This window comes from Myotis lucifugus, unplaced genomic scaffold, assembly GCF_000147115.1.
Source record: "Myotis lucifugus unplaced genomic scaffold, Myoluc2.0 scaffold_4, whole genome shotgun sequence".
In the NCBI taxonomy this organism is placed as follows: Eukaryota; Metazoa; Chordata; class Mammalia; order Chiroptera; family Vespertilionidae; genus Myotis; species Myotis lucifugus.
The window spans coordinates 10,930,074-10,954,548 of record NW_005871052.1 but is presented as its reverse complement, the minus strand read 5'-3'; the positions used below and the strand labels follow the sequence as shown (position 1 = coordinate 10,954,548).

General features: G+C 39.8%; 1 protein-coding gene and 1 pseudogene across 4 annotated transcripts in view; both read left to right on the top strand.

Annotated features, from left to right (window-relative positions):
• Positions 1-24,475, top strand: part of CHIC1 (cysteine rich hydrophobic domain 1) — a 99,985-nt gene that overhangs the window by 31,180 nt on the left and 44,330 nt on the right. The gene's annotated exons all lie outside the window — the stretch shown is intronic.
• LOC102430055 lies at positions 8,488-10,312 on the top strand (annotated as a pseudogene).

Here is a 24,475-nt window from a genome sequence, read left to right as displayed (position 1 = left end):
TTCCCTGGCTGGCAGGCTCCAATCGCCAATGGCAAGTGGGGAACTGGGGGTGGGTGGCGGGGGAAGCGGGTGGCACCAGGCCAAGGCCCCAGCCCCGCCAGTCACCCCACACACAGAGGGCAACCCATGGTGGGGGTAGGGCCAGTGAGCGGGCGGGAACGGCCAAACTCTCGGTCCCTTCCCCCGGCCATCAGGCTCCGATCGCCAATGGCAAGTGGGGAACTGGGGTTGGTGGCAGCAGGAGGTGGGGCCAGTGAGCAGATGGAACAGCTGACCTCTCAGTTCCTCTCCCCGGCTGTCAGGCTCCGATAGGAGAACTGGGGTGGGTGATGGCAGCGGGTTAGGAGTTACAGTGATGGGATGTTATATCATCCCATGTATGAGAGGTCTTATCCAAGTGTTAATTGAAACCGTATTGACCAAACAGCAAAATAATCTTCTCCTAGACACTGCAGAGCAGGAAAGTCAATGAATGTTAGCCGACTTTGAAGAGTTAAATAAGAAAAGAGGGGAATTGTGAGAATAAACAAAAAATCTATTCTGTCAAAGGGAGTTTAGGCAACCGCCATTTTGGCTCGAGTGACTTGGCAGCCACCATTTTGGCTCACACGACTTGCAATTCCCCTGCGGGCCACCATTGTGAAATGGAAAAGGTCAACTCCTTCCTTTAAATTAGCCAATCACGCAAGAGTGTGAGCCTAAGCTCTTCCAATCAAGAGTGAAGAACAGATCACGTGCATCAGGCATAAAAGCCTGAGCGGAATGCCTGTTCAGTGTACGTGCTGCCAGACTCTGTGTTGGTATGTACCCTTCTGCAGAAGTAAAGATATTTGCCTTGCCGAGACCGGTTTGGCTCAGTGGATAGAGCGTCGGCCTGCGGGCTGAAGGGTCCCGGGTTCGATTCCGGTCAGGGGCATGTGCCTGGGTTGCGGGCACATCCCCAGTGGGAGATGTGCGGGAGGCAGCTGATCGATGTTTCTCTCTCATCGATGTTTCTGACTCTCTATCTCTCTCCCTTCCTCTCTGTGAAAAATCAATTGGTATGTACCCTTCTGCAGAAGTAAAGATATTTGCCTTGCAAAAAAAGATAATGGACACCATAAACAAGAACCAGACAGGAATAAAGAATGTCTGACATTAAGAACACACTGGAAGAAATTAAATGTAGATTGGCTGAAGCAGAGGACTGAGTGAATGATTTGGAAGTCAATATAGAAATAAATACCCAATTAGAGTAACAAATAGAAAAATAATTTAAAAAGCAGGAGGATAGCTTAAGGGAGCTCTGGGAAAACACAAACGCAACATCTGCATCATAGGAATACGAGAAGGGAAAGAATGTGAGCAAGGAACAGAGAACCTGTTTGAAGAAATAGTGACAGAAAACTTCCCCAACCTGATGAAGAAAAAGTCACACAAATTCAGGAGGCACTGGGACTCCCAATCAAGATGAACCAAAGGAACCCAGCCAGCGTGACAAAGCGGTTAAGTGTTGACCTATAAACCAGGAGGTAATGGCTCAATTTCTGATCAGGGACAATGCCCAGGTTGCAGGCTTGATCCCAATGAAGGGTGTGCGGGAGGGAGCCAATCAATGATTTTCTCTCATCATTAACGTTTCTGTCTCCCTCTCCCTCTCCCTTCCTCTCTCTGAAATCAATAAAAGTATTTTTAATGGCAAATGTTAAAGACAAAGGAAGAATCTTAAAGGCAGCAAGAGTGAGACAGAAAATTACCTAAAGAGGAGTTCCCATTTAAATGTCATCAGACTTCTCAATAGAAACACTTAAGGCCAAAAGAGAATGGCATGAAGTATTCAAAGTAATGAAAAGCAAAGGCCTGAAGCCAAGACTACTCTATCCACATAGGCTATCATTTAAAATTGAAGGTGAGGAAAACCAAGATGGCGGCATAGGTTAACGCCGGAGTTTGCTGCCTCGAACAACCACTTCAAAAATACAACTAAAAGACGGAATGGACATCATCCAGAACCACAGGAAGGCTGGCTGAGTGGAAGTTCTACAACTAGGAGGAACCGAGAATCAGAGGAGGCGCAGTGCTGAAGTAAAATACTAAGGTGCGGAGTGCGCGCAGCACGGGCTGGTGGCTGAGGGCGTGGTTGTCTGTTTCAATCTGGAGGGAGCCTCAGACTCTGAGCTCCAGATCCGGGTGAGTCTCTAGGGACCCAGACTCAAAGGGGAGAAGCGGGACTGTCTGGCTTTGGTCCCTCCGAGGTTTGCAGCGGTTGCTGGGACAGAGAGGCAGAGCCCCTGGGGACGAACTGAGAGCAGCCATAACTGCCCCCTCCTCCGCCCTGTTGATCCCGTGGGACCCGCCCCGCCCAAACCCTGCACAGAGCCATTTGCAGGATAGCCTCAGGCAAAGGCTAGATTAGCACCTCCCTAGAGGACAGAAGTTCTCCCACTGTAAACACAGCTGATTCTCACAGCCAGTTGGCCTGGAGGTCAAGTAGTAATTACCTACAACAATCAAGGCTTGACTACAACAAGACTGCTCACAAAGACCACAAGGGGGTGCACCAAGAGTGTCTACCTCAGGTAATTGGGACACTTAACACAGAAAGCCACTCTATCGACACAGCGAAGCATAAAAAAATGCCTAGACAAAGAAACAGGCCACAAAGAACAGAACCAGAGGAAAGCAGGCTACTGGATAGATATAGAATTTCAAAACCACTTTTGAGGTCTCTCAAGAGGCTTCTAGAGTCTGCCGATAAACTTGATGAGATGTATAGGAAATCTAATGAGACCCTCGATGGTGTAATAAAGGACCAACTAGAAAGTAAGCATACACTGACTGAAATAAAGAATATTATACAGACTCCCAACAGCAGACCAGAGGAGCGCAAGAATCAAGTCAAAGATTTGAAATGCGAAGAAGCAAAAAACACCCAACCGGAAAAGCAAAAGGAAAAAAGAATCCAAAAATATGAAGATAGTGTAAGGAGCCTCTGGGACAGCTACAAGCGTACCAACATCAGAATTATAGGGGTGCCAGAAGATGAGAGACAGCAAGATATTGAAGACCTATTTGAAGAAATAATGGCAGAAAACTTCCCCTACTTGGTGAAAGAAATAGACTTACAAGTCCAGGAAGCGCAGAGAACCCCAAACAAAAGGAATCCAAAGAGGACCACACCAAGACACATCATAATTAAAATGCCAAGAGCAAAAGACAAAGAGAGAATCTTAAAAGCAGCAAGAGAAAGAAACTCAGTTACCTACAAGGGAATACCCATACGACTGTCAGCTGATTTCTCAATAGAAACTTTGCAGGCCAGAAGGGAGTGGCAAGAAATATTCAAAGTGATGAATACCAAGAACCTACAACCAAGAGTACTTTATCCAGCAAAGCTATCATTCAGAATTGAAGGTCAGATAAAGAGCTTCACAGATAAGGAAAAGCTAAAGGAGTTCATCACCACCAAACCAGTATTATATGAAATGCTGAAAGGTATCCTTTAAGAAGAGGAAGAAGAAGAAAAAGGTAAAGATAGAAATTATGAACAACAAAGACGCATCTATCAACAAGTGAATCTAAGAATCAAGTGAATAAATAATCTGATGAACAGAATGAACTGGTGATTATAATAGAATCAGGGACATAGAAAGGGAATGGACTGACTATGCTTGGGGGGGAAAGGGGTGTGGGCGATGCGGAAAGAGACTGGACAAAAATCATGCACCTATGGATGAGGACAGTGGGTGGGGAGTGAGGGCGGAGGGTGGGGTGGGAACTGGGAGGAGGGGAGTTATGGGGGGGAAAAAGAGGAACAAATGTAATAATCTGAACAATAAAGATTTAATTATTAAAAAAATAAAATAAAATAAAATTGAAGGTGAAATAAAAAAGCTTTCCATACAAAAGAAAAGCTTAAAGGAGTACATTACCACCAAATCAGCAATGCAAAACATGTTCATGGGACTGCTTTAGGAAGAAGAAAAGGAGAGAGAGAATAATAGGCATAAAGGAAATTAAAATGGCAATAAATAAATATCTGACAATAATAACCTTAAATGTAAATGGATTAAATGCTTCAAAAGACACAGGGTGACTGAATGGATAAGAAAACATGACCCAAATATATACTGTATATATGAGCCACCTCAAAACAACAGTAACACAAACTGTAAGTGAAAGGATGGAAAAAATATTCCACACAAATGGAAAGGAAAAAAAAGCTGGGGTAGCAATACTGATATCTGACAAATAGACTTCAAAACAAATGGGAATGATTCAACAAGAGAATATAAACCTTGTAAGCATATGCACCCAATACAGGAGCACCCAAATATATGAAAAAAATCTTGATGGACTTTAAGGGAGACATCAACAGCCATAAAGTCATAGTAGGGGACTTTAACACCCACTGACATTACTGGATAGATCTTCTAGACAAAAAATGAACAAAGAAACAGAGGCCTTAAATGACACAGTAGATCAGATGGATCTAACTGATATTTACAAAACATTTCTCCCCAAAGCAACAGAATATACATTCTTGTCCAGGTCATATGAAACATTCTCAAAGATAGACCACATGTTAGGGCACAAAACAAGTCTATACAAATTTAAGAAGATTGATATACCATGCATCTTCTCAGATCAAATGGCATGAAGTTAGAAATCAACTACAATAAAAAAAATCAAAAACGCTCAAATACATGTAGGCTAAATAGCATGTTATTAAGCAATGAATGGGTTACCAATGAGATCAAGCAAGAAATTTAAAACTTCGTGGAAACAAATGAAAATGAACACACAACCACCCAAAATCTATGGGACACAGCGAAAGCAGTCCTGAGAGGGAAGTTCATGTCATTTCAAGCCTACTCCAAGAAACAAGAAAAAGCACCAGTAAACTATCTAATCCTACAACTAAACACATTGGAAAAAGAAGAGTAAGAAATGCCCAGAGGAAATAGAAGGAAGGACATAATAAATATCAGAATGGAAGTAAATGACATTGAGACTAAAAAACAGTCAAATATCAATAAATCCAATAGCTGATTCTTTGAAAATATAAACAAGATTGGTTGTGCCAAGCCAGCACAGCCATGGGTGAACCTGAGAGGGAGCGGTGAAGGATTTAGAAAAGACAGACAAGAGAAAAACGCTGGGTCTGGGTGAGACGCTGCTCTCTGACACAGGTTCAGACCATAAGGTCAAGCTTACAGTTATCGCCTTTGGCTATAATTTTGCTGGGACTTGCACATGGCTTTGCCACAAGAAGATCGTGCCCTCTCATTAGTCCAGGCTTGAACCTGTCCAAACGCTGTAGCCACTCTCCACATCTCCCCATTTTTTCTGTTTTTAAACATTTCCATTTACATCATCAAACGCTCTGGGCAAATTATGCAGCATAACCAAAATTCTGGCTATTAACAAAACAATAAACACAGTAATGTTAATGTAATGCAACAACAAGAGAGAACAAAACTCTGGCTATTAATAAAACAGCAACAATAAGAGAAACCAAACTACAGACATGTTAACATTTTCAGGATATCTTACTCAGTCCTCAGATTTGGCGGCACAAGACTACAGAAAACTGGCAGCTCGCCAACGCTAGCATAGTCAGAAACATAGCTTCCACTTCTTGCTTTTTTAACATCTGCTGGGCCTCAGTTGCTAGCTTCTTCAGCTGAACCCATGTTGGCACCTCGATCCCTTGTGTGTAGCCTTCATTATGTTCTTCTGAGCCACAACTTTCAGTCTTTTGAATGGAGGAACAAAGAGCTTCTCTGGGTCCATTGCGGTGATGCACATAATGCTCTGGCACCCAAATTGGCCACACTGCTCCCTCTAGAAAGGTACAAACATCCTCTTCCCCACATCATTACTGGATCTGGCAAAACCATTGTCTGGTTTGTGCATCCTTCCACCAGGCCAACTGGGCGGAGGCTATTGCACTGGAGGTCCGATGCCTTTTGGCTGCCGTACAACCCTCTGCAACGTAATTCAAAAGATTTAACGCATAACATCCATCTCCCCCTTTTTGTTTTGTGTCACCTCAGGGCCCTTGAGATGTCACAAAGCTGTCTCTCAGTTAACTTCCCAAAATACCACACCTGGAAAAGCTGTCAAACATATCCAATTCAAAATTTTTTTTCTTTTTCTTCTCTTCCCACCTTGCCCCAGGCGGGGAAAACAATGGCCTGTTAACTGAACCCGCAAAACCCATGAGGTCCAGTGCCCATGAGCAAACAAATTACCTGTACTGTCCTCTACTTCTAGTCTTACACTTAATCTGTATCTTATTTTCTATCTTCTACTTTACTATTTAAACTATCTTCTATTTTTTTACTATTTAAACTATCTTCTATTTTTCTACTTAATCTGTATCTTTTCTATCTTTTTATCTTATTTTCTATCTTCTTTATTCTATTTTCTACCATTTATTTTCTACTGCTTATTTTCTACCACTTATTTTCTACCACTTATTTTCTCTACCGCTTATTTTCTCTACTGCTTATTCTCTACCACTTATTCTCTACCCCTTTTTTCTCTAATGCTTATTTGCTACCACTTATTTCTATCACTTATTTTCTCTACTGCTTATTTTCTCTATTTCTTATCTTCGCTACCAGGACTTCCATTTTTTGCTTTACAGTTCCTAACAAAACTTAAGAAATTTAAAAAATACTTCAGTAAGCATTGTCTTAGGGATCCCCTTCCTGAGATCCTGAATTTCCTGTTTTACACCCAGCAACTACCAAACCTCGCTCCCTACCTTACTTTTGCTTTCTGCACTTACTTTTGTTTCCTGCACGCGCTTCACTGGAGCCTCCTTTCACCTTCCAATTGTAGTTCCCCCGTATTCAGGCCCCACGTAGGGCACCATATGTGCCGAGCAGGCACGGCCATGGGTAAACCTGAGAGGGGGCGGTGAAGGATTTAGAAAAGACAGACCAGAGAAAAAAGCTCGTTCTGGGTGGGACACTGCTCTCTGATGGAGAGACAGCACCATGGCCTGCAAGCCAAGTCTTTATTTTATAGCCATTTTCCATGAGGCAAAGTAAGGGCGTGGTTACAATGTTCTTGTGGGTTTCAAGTCTACTCAATTACATGCACCTGATCAAGCTTTGCTTACTTGCTGCACCTCCCACAGCCCATATCACTCAGCCACGTGGGACTACAGGTGTGGACCATAAGGTCAAGCTTACAACTCTAGCCTTTGGCTATAATTGTGCTGGGACTTGCACATGGCTTTGCTACGAGAGGATCGTGCCCTCTCATTAGTCCCAGGCTGGAACATGTCCAAACGCTTTAGCTGCTCTTCAAAATTGGTGAACCCCTAGCCAGACTCATCGAGAAATGAGAGAGTACCCAAATAAATAAAATCAGAAACCAAAGGGGTGAAGTAACTACTGACACCACAGAAATACGAAAGATTGTAATCAAATGCTATGAACAACTATATGCCAATAAACTGAATAACCTGGGTGAAATGGACAAATTCCTAGAAACATACAATCTTCCAAAACTCAATCAGGAAGAATCAGAAAACATGAGTAGGCCAATAATAACTGATGAAAATGAAGCAGTAATTTAAAAACTCCCGACAAACAGAAGTCCTGGACTGGATGGATTTACAGGAGAGTTTTACCAAACACTCAAAGAAGAACTAACACCTATCTTCCTCAAACTATTCCAAAATATTCAAGAAGAAGGAACACTTCCAAACTCTTTTTACAAAACTAGATAAAGACATGACAAAGAAAGAAAATTACAGGCCAATACCATGAATTAAAATAGAATCTAAAATCCTCAACAAAATATCCTTAAGCAAATCAGATCCAGCAATATAAGAAAAACACCATACACTATTATGAAGCAGGTTTTATTCCGGGGATGCAAGGCTGGAACAATACTTGCAAACCAATAAACCTGATACATCACACACAAAATTAAAGATAAAAATCACATGATCATATCAACAGATGCAGAAAAAGCATTTGATGAATCCAGAACCCCTTTTTGATAAAAACTCTCAGCAAAGTGGGAATAGAGGTATCATACCTCAACATAACAAAGGCCATATATGACAAACTTACAGCCAACAACATACTCAATGAGCAAAACCTAAAAGTGTTTCCCTTAAGAACAGAAACAAGATAAGGATGTCTGCTACTCTTACTCAACATAGAACTGGAAGGTCTAGTCAGGGTGATCAGTCAAGAAGAAATAAAAGGCATCCAAATTGGAAAGGAGGAAATAAAACTGACATTTTTCATAGATGACATGATATTGTATATGAAAAACTCTAAAGACTCCCCCAGCAAACTATTAGACTTAATAAATGAATTCGACAATGTAGCAGGATACAAAATCAGCATCCAGAAATTGATGGCACTTTTATACATCAACAATGAACTTTCATAAAGAGAAACTAGACATCCAGCTTCTCTCTCCTCAGATCCCGAGCTGTAAGGGAGTAGCATGAGTGGCCACCTCTTCAGAAACATGGCATCCTTTTCCCTTGCACCTGTCAACATCTTCAAGGCTGCTGCTGATGAAGAGAGAGCAGAGACAGCTTGTCTGTTTTTCTTTATTGGTGCCATCACTATTGGAGACTTGTAAAGAGCACCTTGAGACCCAAAGGCATGGACAAAATTGTGTTAAGCAGTGGACAAGATGTCTCTCTTATGATGACCAATGATGGTGCAACTATTCTAAAAAGCATTGGTGTTGATAATCCAGCAGCTAAAGTTTTAGTTGACATGTCAAGGATTTGGGATGATGAAGTTGGTGATGGCATTACCTCTGTTACTGTTTTATCAGAATTCCTAAGGGAAGCAGAGTCTTTAATTTCTAAAAAGGTTCATCCTCAGACCATCATTGCCGGTTGGAGATAAGTCACAAAGGAACAAGGCAGGCTCTGTTGAATTCTGCAGTTGACCGTGGTTCTGATGAAGGTAAATTCCGCCAAGATTTAATGAACATTTTAGGAACAATATTATCTTCAAAACTTCTTACTTATCACAAAGATCACTTTGCTAAGTTATCTGTCAAAGCTGTTCTCAGATTGAAAGGTTCTGGTGATCTGGAGGCAATTCATGTCATCAAGAAGCTAGGAAGAAATCTGGTGGATTCCTAATTAGATGAAGGCTTTCTGTTGGATAAAAAAAATTGGAGTAGCCCTGACCGGTTTGGCTCAGTGGATAGAGCGTCGGCCTGCGGACTGAAGGGTCCCAGGTTCGATTCCGGTCAAGGGCATGTACCTTGGTTGCGGGCACATTCCCGGCGGGGAGTGTGCAGGAGGCAGCTGATCGATGTTTCTCTCTCATGAATGTTTCTAACTCTCTATCCCTCACCCTTCCTCTCTGTAAAAAAATCAATAAAAATATTTTTTAAAAATTGGAGTAAATCAACCAAAGTGAATTGAAATGCTAAAATTCTTATTGCAAATACTGGTATAGATACAGACAAAATAAAGATATTTGATTCCCATGTAAGAGTTGATTCTACAGCAAAGGTTCCTGAAATAGAAAAAGCAGAAAAGGAAAAATTGAAGGAGAAAATTGAATGTATTCTTAAGCATGGGATAAGTTGCTTTATTAACAGGCAGTTAATTTATAATTATCCTGAGCAGCTTTTTGGTGCTGCTGACTATTGAGCATGCAGATTTTGCAGGTGTATAACGCCTGGCTCTTGTCACAAGTGGTGAAATTGCCTCTACCTTTGACCACCCAGAACTAGTGAAGCTTGGAAGTTGCAAGCTTATTGAGGAAGTCATGATTAGAGAAGACACACTCATTCACTTTTCTGGGGTAGCCCTTGGTGAGGCTTGCACTATTGTTCTTCTTGATGCCACTCAACAAATTTTAGATGAAGCAGAAAGATCTTTGCATGATGCTCTTTGTGTCCTTGCACAAACTGTGAAGAATTCTAGAACAGCTTAGGGAGGAGGCTATTCTGAGATGCTGATGGCTCATGCTGTGTCACAGCTTGCCAATAAAACACCAGGTAAAGAAGCTGTTGCAATGGAGTCTTATGCTAAAGCACTGAGAATGTTGCCTACTATTATAGCTGACAATGCAGACTATGACAGTGCAGATGTGGTGGTACAGCTCTGAGCTGCCCATAGTGAAGGCAATACAAATGCTGGACTGGATATGATGGAAGGTACTGTTGGTGATATGGCAATACTGGGCATAACAGAAAGTTTCCAAGTGAAGCAGCAAGTTCTTCTGAGTGCAGTTGAAGCAGCACAGGTGATTCTGCATGTGGATAACATCATCAAAGCAGCACCAAGGAAATGTGTCCCTGATCACCACCCTTGATAAGCATTCCTGTATACTGTTATGCTCTGGCCTAATTCATATCAAAGTTGTTTGAAAGACGTCGATTTCTTAAAGAAGATTGTGGAATCAAAGTTTATCTGTGGTTCTTATGTCCTTAAGATTAGACATTTAGCTGACCTTTTATTTTAACATGGGTCTAATTTATTTGCTGTTCATTTCTCATAAAATTCAGTTGTTTTATAAGTCCATTTCTCATATTTTGCATAAAAATAAAAATTTGAACAATTAAAAAAAGAAACTAAATTATCAATCCATTTTGCCATTGCAAAAAAGAATAATAAGATACCTAGGAATAAACTTAACCAAGGAGGTAAAAGACCTGAACTTGGAAAACTATTGGACATTGAAAAAATTAATAGAGAAAGATACCAAAAAATGTAAGAGTATACCATGTACATGGAAGACTTAACATTATTAAAATGTCCATAATACCCATGCCTATCTATAGGGTCAATAAAATCCCTATTAAAATGTCAACAGCAATACAAAGTAATGCAATGCAAGGGACTGGATCCAAGAATACTATACTCAGCAAGGCTATCATTCAAAATTGAAGGTGAAATCAGGAGCTTAACAGAAAGAAAAAGGCTAAGGGAGTTTATTACCACCAAGCCAGCAATGGAAGAAATGCTAAAGGGACTGATGTAAAAAGAAGATAGAAATGGAAGAAGGAACACAGGCATAAAAAATTAACATGACAACAAACAAGTACCAAAATAATAACCTTAAACATAAATTGATTAAATGCTCCAATCAAAAGACATAGGGTAGCTGAATGGATAAAAAAACATGATCTATATATTTGCTATCTACAAGAGATCCACTTCAGAAGAAAGGACACACAGACTGATAGTGAAGTGATAGAAAAAATTTTTTCAAGCAAATAGAAATGAAAAAAAAAAGCTGGAGTATCAATACTTATATCTGACAAGATAGACCTCAAAGTGAAGGCCATAACAAAAGATAAAGATGGCCAATTCATAATATTAAAGGGAGCAATTCAACAAAAGGATATAAGTTGGTAAACATATATGCACCTAATATAAGAGCACCCAAATACATAAAACAACTTCTGGAAGATATAAAGGGAGAAATTGACAGCAATACAATCATAGTAGGGGACTTTAATACCTCATTGACACCACTGGATAAATCCTCTAAACAAAAAATCAGCAAAGAAACAACAATCCTAAATGAATCACTAGATCAGATGGACTTAATTGACATCTTCAGAACATTTCACCCCAAAGCTAAAGAATATATATTCTTCTAAAGGGCACATGGGACATTTTCAAAGATAGACCACATATTGCATCACAGGCAAAGTCTCTTCAAATTCAGGAAGATAGAAATCATATCAAGCATCTTCTCACATCACAATGGCATAAAATTAGAAATCAACTATAATAAAAACAATGATATAAATCACACAATTGGAGGCTATATGGCATGCTATTACACAATGATTGGGAAAAAAAGATGGCGGCTGGCAGGATGAGGGTGAGGGATAGGAAGCAAGTGAGTGAGGGGATGAAAGGAGAGTGTGTGGATGTGTGTGGTGTGTGTGTGAGTGAGTGAAGGACAGTTAAATCCAGCAGGAGCAACAGAGGCTGGCAGACCAGGCTATCTTGGACAGGGAGAGACTACCACTGCTGCAGGCACTCCCTGAACTGCGGGACTTGGCACGGATCCCACACCATCGTGAAGGAGAGAGCGGCCTCTTCTAGGAACTCATCAGTACCACCACCCAGACAGGCCTTGGACACTGCCCAGCAGCCACTCCAGCCAAAATCCTGATGCCCCACCCACAGACCCGCGAACCCTGGGACTTCCACCTCCAAAGGTGCACCACTCCCACAGCAGTAAGTGCAACTCCCCCTCCCCAGCAGCAGAACTCCAGACACCACATTCACGCATTTCCAACATTCGCATGTTTCCAACATTCACCCATTTCCAGCGCGCAGACTTCCAGGGCACACCACTCCATAGGCAGCTCTTGGAATGCCGCTGTGAACTCCTGCTGGGTGGGATTTTGAACAGACAAGGGTGCGCTGCCCCACAGTAGGAATTCTGAATTCCCTCTTCCTGAATAACTGCCCACAGACAACCCAGCTACACATCTTTAGCTCCAGAGCCCCTCAGAGTGAGTCAGAGCTCTGTGCCAGCAAACGCATTTCCAATGAGAAGGCACCCAGAGCCCATCTATACACAGGGCGCTCATGGGAGCCTCGCGAGCCCCTGCTAGGTGCGATCTTGGACAAACAGGGACGCACTCCCTCTGGCAGTAGAAATTCTGGATTCACTCACCCTGGATACCTGCCCACAGATGCCTCAATTACGTAGCTTCAGTGCCAGGGCCCTCCAGAGTGCTTCAATACACCACGCTGGAAAACACACCGCTGATGCCCCTGTGAGCCGCCACTAGGAACACGTGCCTATCCACCACAGGTGCAGCAGCAAAAACTGAGTCTTCCCACCCCACAGCTACAGAACTCAGGACACTACAGTTGCATGCTTTTCCAGTGCTACTGTGAGTCCCCGCTGGGCATGCGCGATTTCAACTAAGGGCCTAAGACAGCAAAAATTGGGAAACCCCCCTCCATGACTGCTGCTGACTTCTAGGCACCGCAGATGCTCATTTCCAGCTAACAGGCCTATATCAAGAGAACCCAAATAGCTCAAGAAGGTACCTACGCTAAACTACCAAGCCCAGGAGACCTGAGAGATCACATCAGTACCACCATCCCGAAAAGAACCTGGGTAGCAAAGCAATCGGATCTACAATTAAAACATTACAGATAAACGTGGAAGAGAGCCCTAACAATGTTGGCTCAGTGGATAGAGCATCGGCCTGTGGACTGAAGGGTCCCGGGTTCGATTCTAGTTAAGGACATGTACCGTGGTTGCAGGCACATCCCCAGTAGAGAGTGTGCAGGAGGCAGCTGATCAATGTTTCTCTCTCATCGATGTTTCTAACTCTCTATCTCTCTCCCTTCCTCTATGTAAAAAAATTAATAAAATATATTTTTTTTAAAAAATGGGAAGACAAAAAAGCAATCCCCAAAGGGAAGAAAAATTAGGATCATCAGAAAGGGAGTTAAAAAAAAAAGACCCCGAATAGCTGCAGTGATCCTGAGAAAGAACAAAGTAGGTGGGATCTCAATACCAGATATCAAGCTGTATTACAAAACCACTGTTCTCAAAACTGCCTGGTACTGGCACAAGAACAGACATATAGATCAATGGAATAGAATAGAGAGTCCAGAAATCGGCCCAAACCAATATGCTCAATTAATATTTGATAAAGGAGGCAAGAACATACAATGGAGTCAAGATATTCTCTTCAATAAATGGTGTTGGGAAAATTGGACGGATACATGCAAGAAAATGAAACTAGACCACCAACTTACACCATAAACAAGAATAAACTCAAAATGGATAAAGGACTTAAATGTACGACGAGAAACCATAAAAATTCTAGAAGAATCCAAAGGCAACAAAATCTCAGACATATGCTGAAGCAATTTCTTCACTGATACAGCTCCTAGGGTAATGGAAACTAGGGAGAAAATAAACAAATGGGACTACATCAAAATAAAAAGCTTCTGCACAGCAAAAGAAACCATCAACAAAACAAGAAAGCCCACTGCGTGGGAAAACATATTTGCCAATATCATATCTGATAAGGGCCTAATCTCCAAAATTTATAGGGAACTCATACATCTTAACAAAAGGAAGATAAACAATCCAATCAAAAAATGGGCAAAGGATCTAAATAGACACCTTTCAAAAGAGGACATTCAGAAAGCCAAGAGACATATGAAAACATGCTCAAAGTCACTAATCATCCAAGAGATGCAAATCAAAACAACAATGAGGTACCATCTCACACCTGTCAAAATGGCTATCATCAACAAATCAACAAACGACAAGTGCTGGAGAGGATGTGGAGAAAAAGGAACACTCGTGCACTGCTGGTGGGAATGCAGACTGGTGCAGCCACTATGGAAGACAGTATGGAGCTTCCTCAAAAAACTAAAAATGGAACTCCCATTTGACCCAGTGATCCCACTTCTAGGTATATATCCCAAGAAACCAGAAACACCAATCAGAAAGGATATATGCACCCCTATGTTCATAGCAGCACAATTCACCATAGCTAAGATCTGGAAACAGCCTAAGTGCCCATCAGTAAGATGAATGGATTAGAAAACTGTGGTACATCTACACGATGGAATACTATGCTGCTGTAAAAAAGAAGGAACTCTTACCGTTTGCAACAGCATGGATGGAACTGGTGAGCATTATGCTAAGTGAAATAAGCTAGTCAATGAAGGAAAAATACCACATGATCTCACTCATTCATGGATAATAAAGACCATTATAAACTTATGAACAAAAATAGATACAGAGGCAGAGCTGCCTCAAACAGACTGTCAAACTGCTGCGGGAAAGCCGGGAAGGGTAGGGGGGCAGAAGGGAGGGGGTAAGAGATCAACTGAAGGACTTATATGCATGCATATAAGCATAACCAATGGACTTAGGACACAGGCAAAGTCTCTTCAAATTCAAGAGAATGAAATATACAAAGTGATGCAAAGCAAAGGACTAAATCCAAGAATACTATACCCAGCAAGGCTATCATTCAAAATTGAAGGTGGAACAAGGAACTACACAAACAAAAAAAGGGTTAAGACAGTTTATTACTACCAAGCCAGCAATGCAACAAATGCTAAAGGGACTGCTTTAAAAAGAAGAAAGAGAAAGACAAGAAGAAACACAAACATTAAGAATAATAATAACAAACAAGTACATATCAATATCATTAAACGTAAATAGATTAAATGCACCAGTTAAACGATGTAGGGTAGCTGAATGGATAAGAAAACATGACCCATATATTTGCTGTCTTCAGGAGACCCACCTCAGAACAAAGGATTCACACAGACCGAGAGTGAAGGGATGGAAAAAAATTTTCAGGCACATGGAAATGAGAAAAAAGCTGGGTTGCGATACTTATATCTGACAAAATAGACCACAAAGTAAAGGCCATAACAAGAGATAAGGAAGGCCACTACATAATACTACAGGGAGCAATTCAGCAAGAAGATATAACTCTGATAAGCATATATGCACCCAATACAGGAGCACCCAAATACATAAAACAACTTCTGGAAGATATCAAGGGAGAGATCAATAGCAATACAGTCATAGTAGGGGACTCTAATAACCCAATGACAACACTGGATAAATCCTCTAAACAAAAAATCAGCAAAGAAATAGCAATCCTAAATGACTCACTAGCTCAGATGGACTTAATTGACATCTTCAGAATATTTCACCCCAAAGCTACAGAACATACATTCTTCTCTAGTGCACATGGGACATTTTCAAAGATAGACCACATCTTAGGACACAGGCAAAGTCTCTTCAAATTCAAGAGGATAGAAATCATAACAAGCATCTTCTCAGATCACAATGGCAGAAAACTAGAAATCAACTACAATAAAAACAATGAAAAAAATGAAACACTTGGAGGCTAAACAACATGCTATTAAACAATGATTGGGTTACCAAAGAGATCAAAGAAGAAATAAAAAGCATCCTGGAAACAAATGACAATGAAAACACAACAATCCATAATCTATGGGACACAATGAAAGCAGTCCTGAGAAGGAAGTTCATAACTCGACAGGCCGACCTCAAAAAAAAAAAAGAAAAGAAAAGAAAAGAAAAAATGGTAATAAATGATCTAACCTTGCAACTTAAAGAATCAGAAAGAGAGCAACAAGAAAAGCCCCCAGTATCCAGAAGGAAGGAAATAGTAAAGATCGGAGCAGAAATAAACAACATGGAGACCAAAAAACAAAAAAATACAAAATATCTATGAAACCAAGAGCTGGTTCTTTGAAAGGATAAACAAGATTGATAAACCTCTAGCCAGGCTCACCATGAAGCACAGAGAGAGGACCCAAATAAACAAAATCAGAAATGAAAGAGGTGAAGGAAGAACTGATCCTACTGATATACAAAGAAATGTAAAAAGATACTACGAACAACTCTACTCCAAAAAAACTGGACAACCTCGATAAAATGGCCACATTCATAGAAAAATAAAACCTTCCAAAACTCAATCAGGAAGAATCAAAACCCCAGAATAGTCTGATAACTGCTGATGAAATTGAAAGAGTAATCAAAAAGCTTCCAGCAAACAAAAGCCCTGGATCAGATGCCTTCAAAGGGGAGTTTTACCAATCATTCAAAGAAGAATTAAAACCAATCCTTCTCAGACTATTCAAAAAAAATTCATGAGGCAGGCACACTTCTAAGCTCTTTCTATGAAGCCAGCATTACCCTAATCCCAAAACCAGGTAAAGACACCACAAAGAAAGAGAGTTACAGGCCAATATCCCTGATGAACATAGATGCTAAAATCCTCAACAAAATTCCTGTTAACTGGATCCAGCATTACATTATAAAAATTATACACCATGGCCAAGTGGGATTTATTCTAGGGATGCAAGGCTGGTACAATATCTGCAAATCAATAAATGTGATACATCACATAAACAAATTGAGAGACAAAAATTACATAATCATATCAATTGATGCAGAAAAGGCATTTGACAAAGTCCAGCACCCTTTTCTGATAAAAATGCTCAGCAAAGTGGGAATAGAAAGATCATACCTGAATATAATAAAAGCTTATATGACAAACCTACAGCCAACATTATACTCCATGGGCAAAAACTAAAACCATTTCCCTTAAGAACAGGAACAAGACAGGGATGCCCGCTTTCACCACTCCTGTTCAACATAGTACTAGAAATACTAGCCATTGAGATCAGACAAGAAGAATAAATAAAAGGCATCCAAATTGGAAAATAAGAAGTAAAATTGTCATTATTTGCAGATGACATGATACTGTACTTAGAAAACCCTAAAGACTCCATCAAAAAACTTTTAGACTTAATAAACGAATTTGGCAATGTAGCAGGACACAAAATTAATGCCAAGAAAGCTATGGCATTTTTGTACACCAATAGTGAACTTACAGAAAGAGAAATTACAAAAACAATCCCATTTACCATTGCACCAAAAAAATTAAGATACCTAGGAATAAACTTAAATAAGGAGGTAAAAGACCTGTACTCAGAAAACTACAAGACGTTGAAAAAAGAGAGAGTGGAAGACATAAATAGAGGGAAGAACATACCGTGTGCATGGATTGGTAGAATCAACATCATTAAAATGTCCATACTACCCAAAGCAATCTATAAATTCAATGCACTCCCCATTAAAATACCAATGGCCTATTTCACAGATCTAGAAAGAACTCTCCAAAAATTCATCTGGAATAATAATAATAAAAACAGAATAGATGCGGTGATCCTGAGAAAGAAGAACAAAATAGGGATCTCAATACCATATATCAAGATTATTACAAAGCCCTTGTTCTCAAAACGGCCTAGTACTGGCACAACAACAGACACATAGACCAATGGAATAGAATAGAGAACCCAGAAATCTACCCAAACCACTATACTCAATATTTGACAAAGGAGGTTTGCCAATATTCAATGGGGTCAGGACAGTCTCTTCAATAAATGGTGCTGGGAAATTTGGTCAGACACATGCAAAAAAAAAATGAAACTAGACCACCAACTTACACCATACACAAAAATAAATTCAAAATGGATAAAGGACTTAAACGTAAGACGGGAAACCATAAAAATACTAGATTAATCCACAGGCAGCAAGATCTGAGATATATGCTGAAGAAATATCTTCACCAACATAGCTCATAGGGCAGGGGTGGGCAACCCCTGGCATGCGTGCCAAACATGGCACACCAGTAACTTTTGCTGGCACTCGAAATCCTCTCTTATAATCTTCCATTTTCAATTTTTGTGAACATTTGAATGACTTAAATGAATTACAAGGAACTGGCAAGACACTTGATGTTATGTTTGGTTACATAAAGGCTTTTGAAAAGAAACTGGAAGTTTTTAATAGGGATGCGGATGGTGAGATATTTAAATATTTCCCACACCTCAAGAGGCACATCAGAGACCTCCAAAAAGATGACAGAACAGACTGTCAAAGCCTTCCAAAGCTGTTTTTAAACATCATTGAGTCAACTATTGAGTAGTTCTTCTCAAGATTTGTGAAATTCAGAGAACTGGAAGAGACAGCAAAATTCATGAGGTTTCCAGACAGCATGAAACTGGAGGAACTAAACTTACAAATGTTTTCATGGATAGACATGGCTGACTTTGAAATGCAGTTGATTGAATTTCAGAGTAGCTCAATTTGGAAGCAGAAATTTATTGACCTTAGAGTTGACTTGGAAAACATTGAAAAAAAAGCAATTAGAGACAGGAGTACCAGAGAGAAATGTCGAAAATGAACTATTGAAGACTTGGAAAGCCATTCCAGAAAATTTTTTCTGTTTAAAAAACTTTGCAACAGCATTACTCTCCATGTTTTCATCCACATACGCTTGTGAATCTTTGTTCTCAGTGATGAATTTTGTTAAGTCTTGTAATAGGAGTAGCCTGACAGATGAAAGTAGTAGCTTGTGCATATCTCTGAAGGTCACGAAATATAAACCTGATGTAAAATCTCTGTCATCAGTGATGCAGCAGCAAAAGTCCTACTGATAATATCAAACGGAGTCATAAAGTTTTCTGTCGGACTATCAGTGTACATGTATACATTAAAAAAACAAACGTAGCCCTAACCAGTGTGGCTCAGTGGATAGAGCGTCAGCCTGCGGACCAAAGGGTCCCTGGTTCGATTCCGGTCAAGGGCATGTACCTTGGTTGCGGGCACATCCCCAGGGGGGGGCATGCAGGAGGCAGCTGATCGATGTTTCTCTCTCATTGATGCTTCTAACTCTCTTTCCCTCTCCCTTCTTCTCTGTAAAAAATCAAAAAAATATATATATTTTTAAAAAACAAATGTATTTTTCATTATCATATACTGTGTTTTTGTCGCTCGAATGAATTTTATTATTTCTTCAAGGTTCTTCACATACGTACACCTTAAGAGATACCGAGTAGAGGTAACATGTTCTCAAAAAATTAGGGTTGGCACGCAAAAGAATTTTGAGTCAGAGATTTTGCTGGTTTTGGCACGCACTCACAAAAAGGTTGCCCACCCCTGTCCTGGGGCAATGGAACCTAAAGGGGAAATAAACAAATGGCATTACATCAAAATAAAAAGCTTCTGCACCTCAAAGGAAACCATCAACAAAACAACAAGAAAACCCACTGCATGGGAGAACATATTTGCCAACGATATCAACGATAAGGGCTTAATCTCCAACATTTACAGGGAACTCATGCAACTTAACAAAAGTTAGACAAACAACCCAATCAAAAAATGGGCAATGGATCTAAATAGATACTTTTTGAAAGAAGACATAAGGAAGGCCAAGAGACATATGAAAACATGCTCACAGTCACTAATCACCCAAGAGATGCAAATTAAAATGACAATGAGGTACCATCTCACACCTGTCAGAATGGTTATCATCAACAAATCCACAAACGACAAGTGCTGGTGAGGATGTGGAGAAAACGGAACCTTCGTGCACTGCTGGTGGGAATGCAGACTCGTGCAGCCACCGTGGAAAACAGTATGGAGTTTCCTCAAAAAACTAAAAATGGAACTTCCATTTGACCCAGTGATCCCACTTCTAGGAATATGTCCCAAGAAACCAGAAATGCCAATTAGAAAGGATATATGCACCTCTATGTTCATAGCAGCACAATTTACAATAGCTAAGATTTCAAATCAACCTAAGTGTCCATCAAGAGATGAGTGGATTAAAAAACTTTGCACATCTATGCACTGGAACACTCTCTCACAGTAAAAAGGAAGGAAATCCTACCATTTGCAACAGCATGGATGGAGCTGGAAAGCATTATGCTAAGTGAAATAAGTCAGTCAGAGAAAGAGAAATATCACATGATGTCACTCATTTGTGGACTATAATGAACAACATAAACCGATGAACAAAAACAGATGTAGAGACAGAGAAGCATCGATCAGATGCTCACACCATAGAGGGAAGGTAGGGGGAGGTGGGGGGAGGGGGAGAAATCAACCAAAGGACTTGTATGCATGCATATATGTATAAGGGATGGACACAGACAACAGGGAGTGAGGGTGAGGGCAAGACTGGGAGGATGAGGGGACAATGGGGGGGATAAACACACATTTGTAATACCTTAATCAAAAAACAAAACAATGATTGGGTTACCAAAGAGATCAGAGAAGAAATAAAAAGCATTCTGAAAACAAATGACAATGAAAATACAACAACCCAAAATCTATGGGACACAGTGAAAGCAGTCCTGAGAGGGAAGTTCATAGCTCTACAGGCCTACTTCAATACCAAGAAAACCTGGTAACACATTATCTAACCCTACAACTTAAAATATTAGAAAGAGAGCAACAAGAAAAGCTCAGAGTAAGCAGAAGGAAGAAAATAATAAAGATCAGAGTGAAATGAATGACATGGAGACCAAAAAATAAATAAAAATTCAAAAGATTAATAAAACCAAGAGCTGGTTCTTTGATAGGATAAACAAGATTGATGAAGCTCTAGTCAGGCTCACCAAAAAACAAAAAGAGAGGACCCAAATGAACAAAATCAGAAATTAAAGAGGTGAAGTAAGATCTGACCCCACAGACATAGAAAGGATTGTAAGAAAATACTACAAACAACTCTACTCCAACAAAGTGGGCAACGTAGACAAAATGGGCATATTCATAGAAAAATACAGTCCTCCAAAACTCAAACAGGAAGAATCAAAAAAACCTAAATAGGCTGATAACTACCAATGAAATTGAAGCAGTAATCAAAAACTTCCATAAAACAAAAGCCAAGGTCCGGACAACTTCACAGGGGAATTTTACCAAACATTCAAAGAAGAACAAAAACCTATCCTCCTCAAACTATTCTAAAAAATTTAAGAGGAAGGTACACTTCCAAGCTCTTTCTATGAGGCCAGCATTACCCTAATCCCAAAACCAGTTAAAGACACTGCAAAGAATGAGAATTACAGACCAATATCTCAGATGAATATAGAAGCTAAAATCCTCAACAGAATTCTAGCAAATCAGATCCAGCAATATATCAGAAAGATCATACCCCATGACCAAGTAGCATTCATTCTGGGGATGCAAGGCTGGTATAATAGCCACAAATCAATAAATGTTATACATCCCATAAACAAATTGAGAGGCAAAAATCACATAATCATATCAATTGATGCAGAAAAAAAGCATTCGACAAAATCCAATACCCTTTCTTGATAAAAACTCTCAGCAATGTGGGAATAGATACCTCAACATAATAAAAGCCATATATGACAAACCCACAGCCAACATCATACTCAATGGACAAAATCGAAAACCATTTCCCCTAAAAATAGGAATAAGATAGGGTAGCCCACTTTCACCACTCCTGTTCAATATAGTACTGGAAGTGCTAGCCATAGCAGTCAGACAAGAAGAAGAAATAAAAGGCATCCGAATTGAAAAAAAAGTAAAACTGCCATTATTCTCAGATGACATGATATTGTACATAGAAAATGCTAATGATTCCAACCAAAAACTACTAGACTTAATGAATGAATTTGGCAATGTAGCAAGATACAAAATTAACACCCAGAAATCCATGGCTTTTTTTTATACACCAGTAATGAACTCATAGAAAGATAAATTAAACAACCCCATTTACCATTGCAACAAAAATGTTAAGATACCTAGGAATAAACTTAACTAATGAAGTAAAAGACCTGTACTCTGGAAACTACAGGACATTGAAGAAAGAGATAGAGGAAGACATAAACAAAGGGAAGAATATACCGTGTTTGTGGATTGTTAGAATGGACATCATTAAAATGTCCATACTACCCAAAGCAATCTACAGATTGAATGCAATCCCCATTAAAATACCAATGGCATATTTCACAGACCTAGAACAAATTCTCCAAAAATTCATATGTAATAAAAAAAGACCCCAAATGCCCACAGCAATCCTGAGAAAGAACAAAGTTGGAGGGATCTCAATACCACATATCAAACTATATTACAAAGCCACTGTTCTCAAAACTGCCTGGTACTGGCACAACAACAGACATATAGACCAATGGAACAGAACATAGAACCCAGAAATCAACCCAAGTCATTATGCTAAATTAATATTTGACATAGGAGTCAAGAGCATACAATGGAGTCAAGACAGTCTCTTCAATAAATGGTGTTGGAAAATTGGACAGATACATGCAAAAAATGAAACTAGTCACTGCACATAAACTCAAAATGGATAAAGGACTTAAATGTAAGATGGGAAACCATAAAAATCTTAGAAGAATCCATAGGCAGCAAAAAACAGACATATGCTATAGCAATATCTTTACCAATAGGGCAATGGAAACTAAGTAGAAAATAATCAAATGGGACCACATCAAAATAAAAAGTTTCTGCACAGCAAAAAAAGCCATAAACAAAAGAACAAGAGAGCCCACTGCATGGGAGAACATATTTGCCAATGTTATCACCAATAAGGGTTTAATCTCCAACATTTACAGGGAACTCATATGACTTGACAAAACGAAGATAACAACCCAATCAAAAAATGGGCAAAGGATCTAAATAGGTACTTTTCGAAAGAGGACATACAGAAGGCCAAGAGACATATGAAAACATGCTCAAGTCACTAATCATCTGAGATATGCAAATAAAAATGACAATGAGATACCATATCATATCTGTCAGAATCGCTATCAACAAATCAACAAACAAGTGCTGGAGAGGATGTGGAGAAAAAGGAACCCTCTTGCACTGCTGGTGGGAATGCAGACTGCTGCAGCCACTGTGGAAAACTGTATGGAGTTTCCTCAAAAAATTAAAAATGGAACTTCCATTTGACCCAGTAATCCTACTTCTAGGAATATATCCCAAGAAATCAGAAATTCCAATCAGAAAGTATATATGCGCCCCTATGGTCATAGCAGCACAATTTACAATAGCTAAGATTTGGAAACAGCCTCAGTGCTTATCAGCAGATGAGTGGATTAAAAAATGGTGGTACATGTACACCAAGCATGTCAAACTGAAAGGCTAACATGGGCCAAATAAACAAGGTTTAAGTTTATGTGGGTTGCAAAAAAACAAAAGCTTCAATTTTCATAGAAACATAGGTTTATTTCAATAGAAACATGCTGAATACAAAGGGCTGAAATAAAGCAAAAATCATTAACGTAAAATAATAGAACATTTAAATAAAATTAATATTTTTTCTTGAACATTAACTTATCAGACACTGATTAACTGCACAAATTATTACACGTAACACAAATAGACCCTTTTTTCTTGTTCTCTAAAAGTGAAATATTTCCTGTTCTGCACACCAAACAAGACTAATGATGTGGCAATCAACTGCTAAAATATTCGCTGCTAGTGTTAGTGGAGAAAAATGGTGCCCCTGCACGTAAGGCGCATAAGGGAAATGAATGCAATACGATTATAGTAATCAGTCATTAGCAAAGGTTGTAGTTCATTTTTAATAATTATGTATAACAGGATCTTGTAAAAATTAAGCTATGAAATTTTTATTAAAACATTTCTTACATACCGTTATATTGGCTGGGCCACAAAATTATTTGTTGTGGGTCGCATGCTGTCAGCTGGCCGCAAGTTTGACATGCTTGATCTACACGATGGAATACTACATTGCTGTAAAAAAGTAGGAACTTTTACCATTTGCCACAGCATGGATGGACCTAGAGAGCATTATGGTAAGTGAAATAAGCTTGTCGGATAAAGGTAAATATCACATTATCTCACTCATTTGTGGAATATACTGAACAACAAACTGATGAACAAAAACAGATCCAGAGACATAGAAGCATCAAACAGATTGTCCAACCTCAGAGGGAAGGCTGGGGGTGGAGTGTAAGAGATCAACCAAAGGACTTGTATGCATGCATATAAGCCTAACCCAGTGGTCCTCAAACTGCGGTTCACGAGCCACATGCAGCTCTTTGGCCCCTTGAGTGTGGCTCTTCCACAAAATACCACGTGCGGGCGCGCACATACAGTGCGATTGAAACTTCGTGGCCCATGCG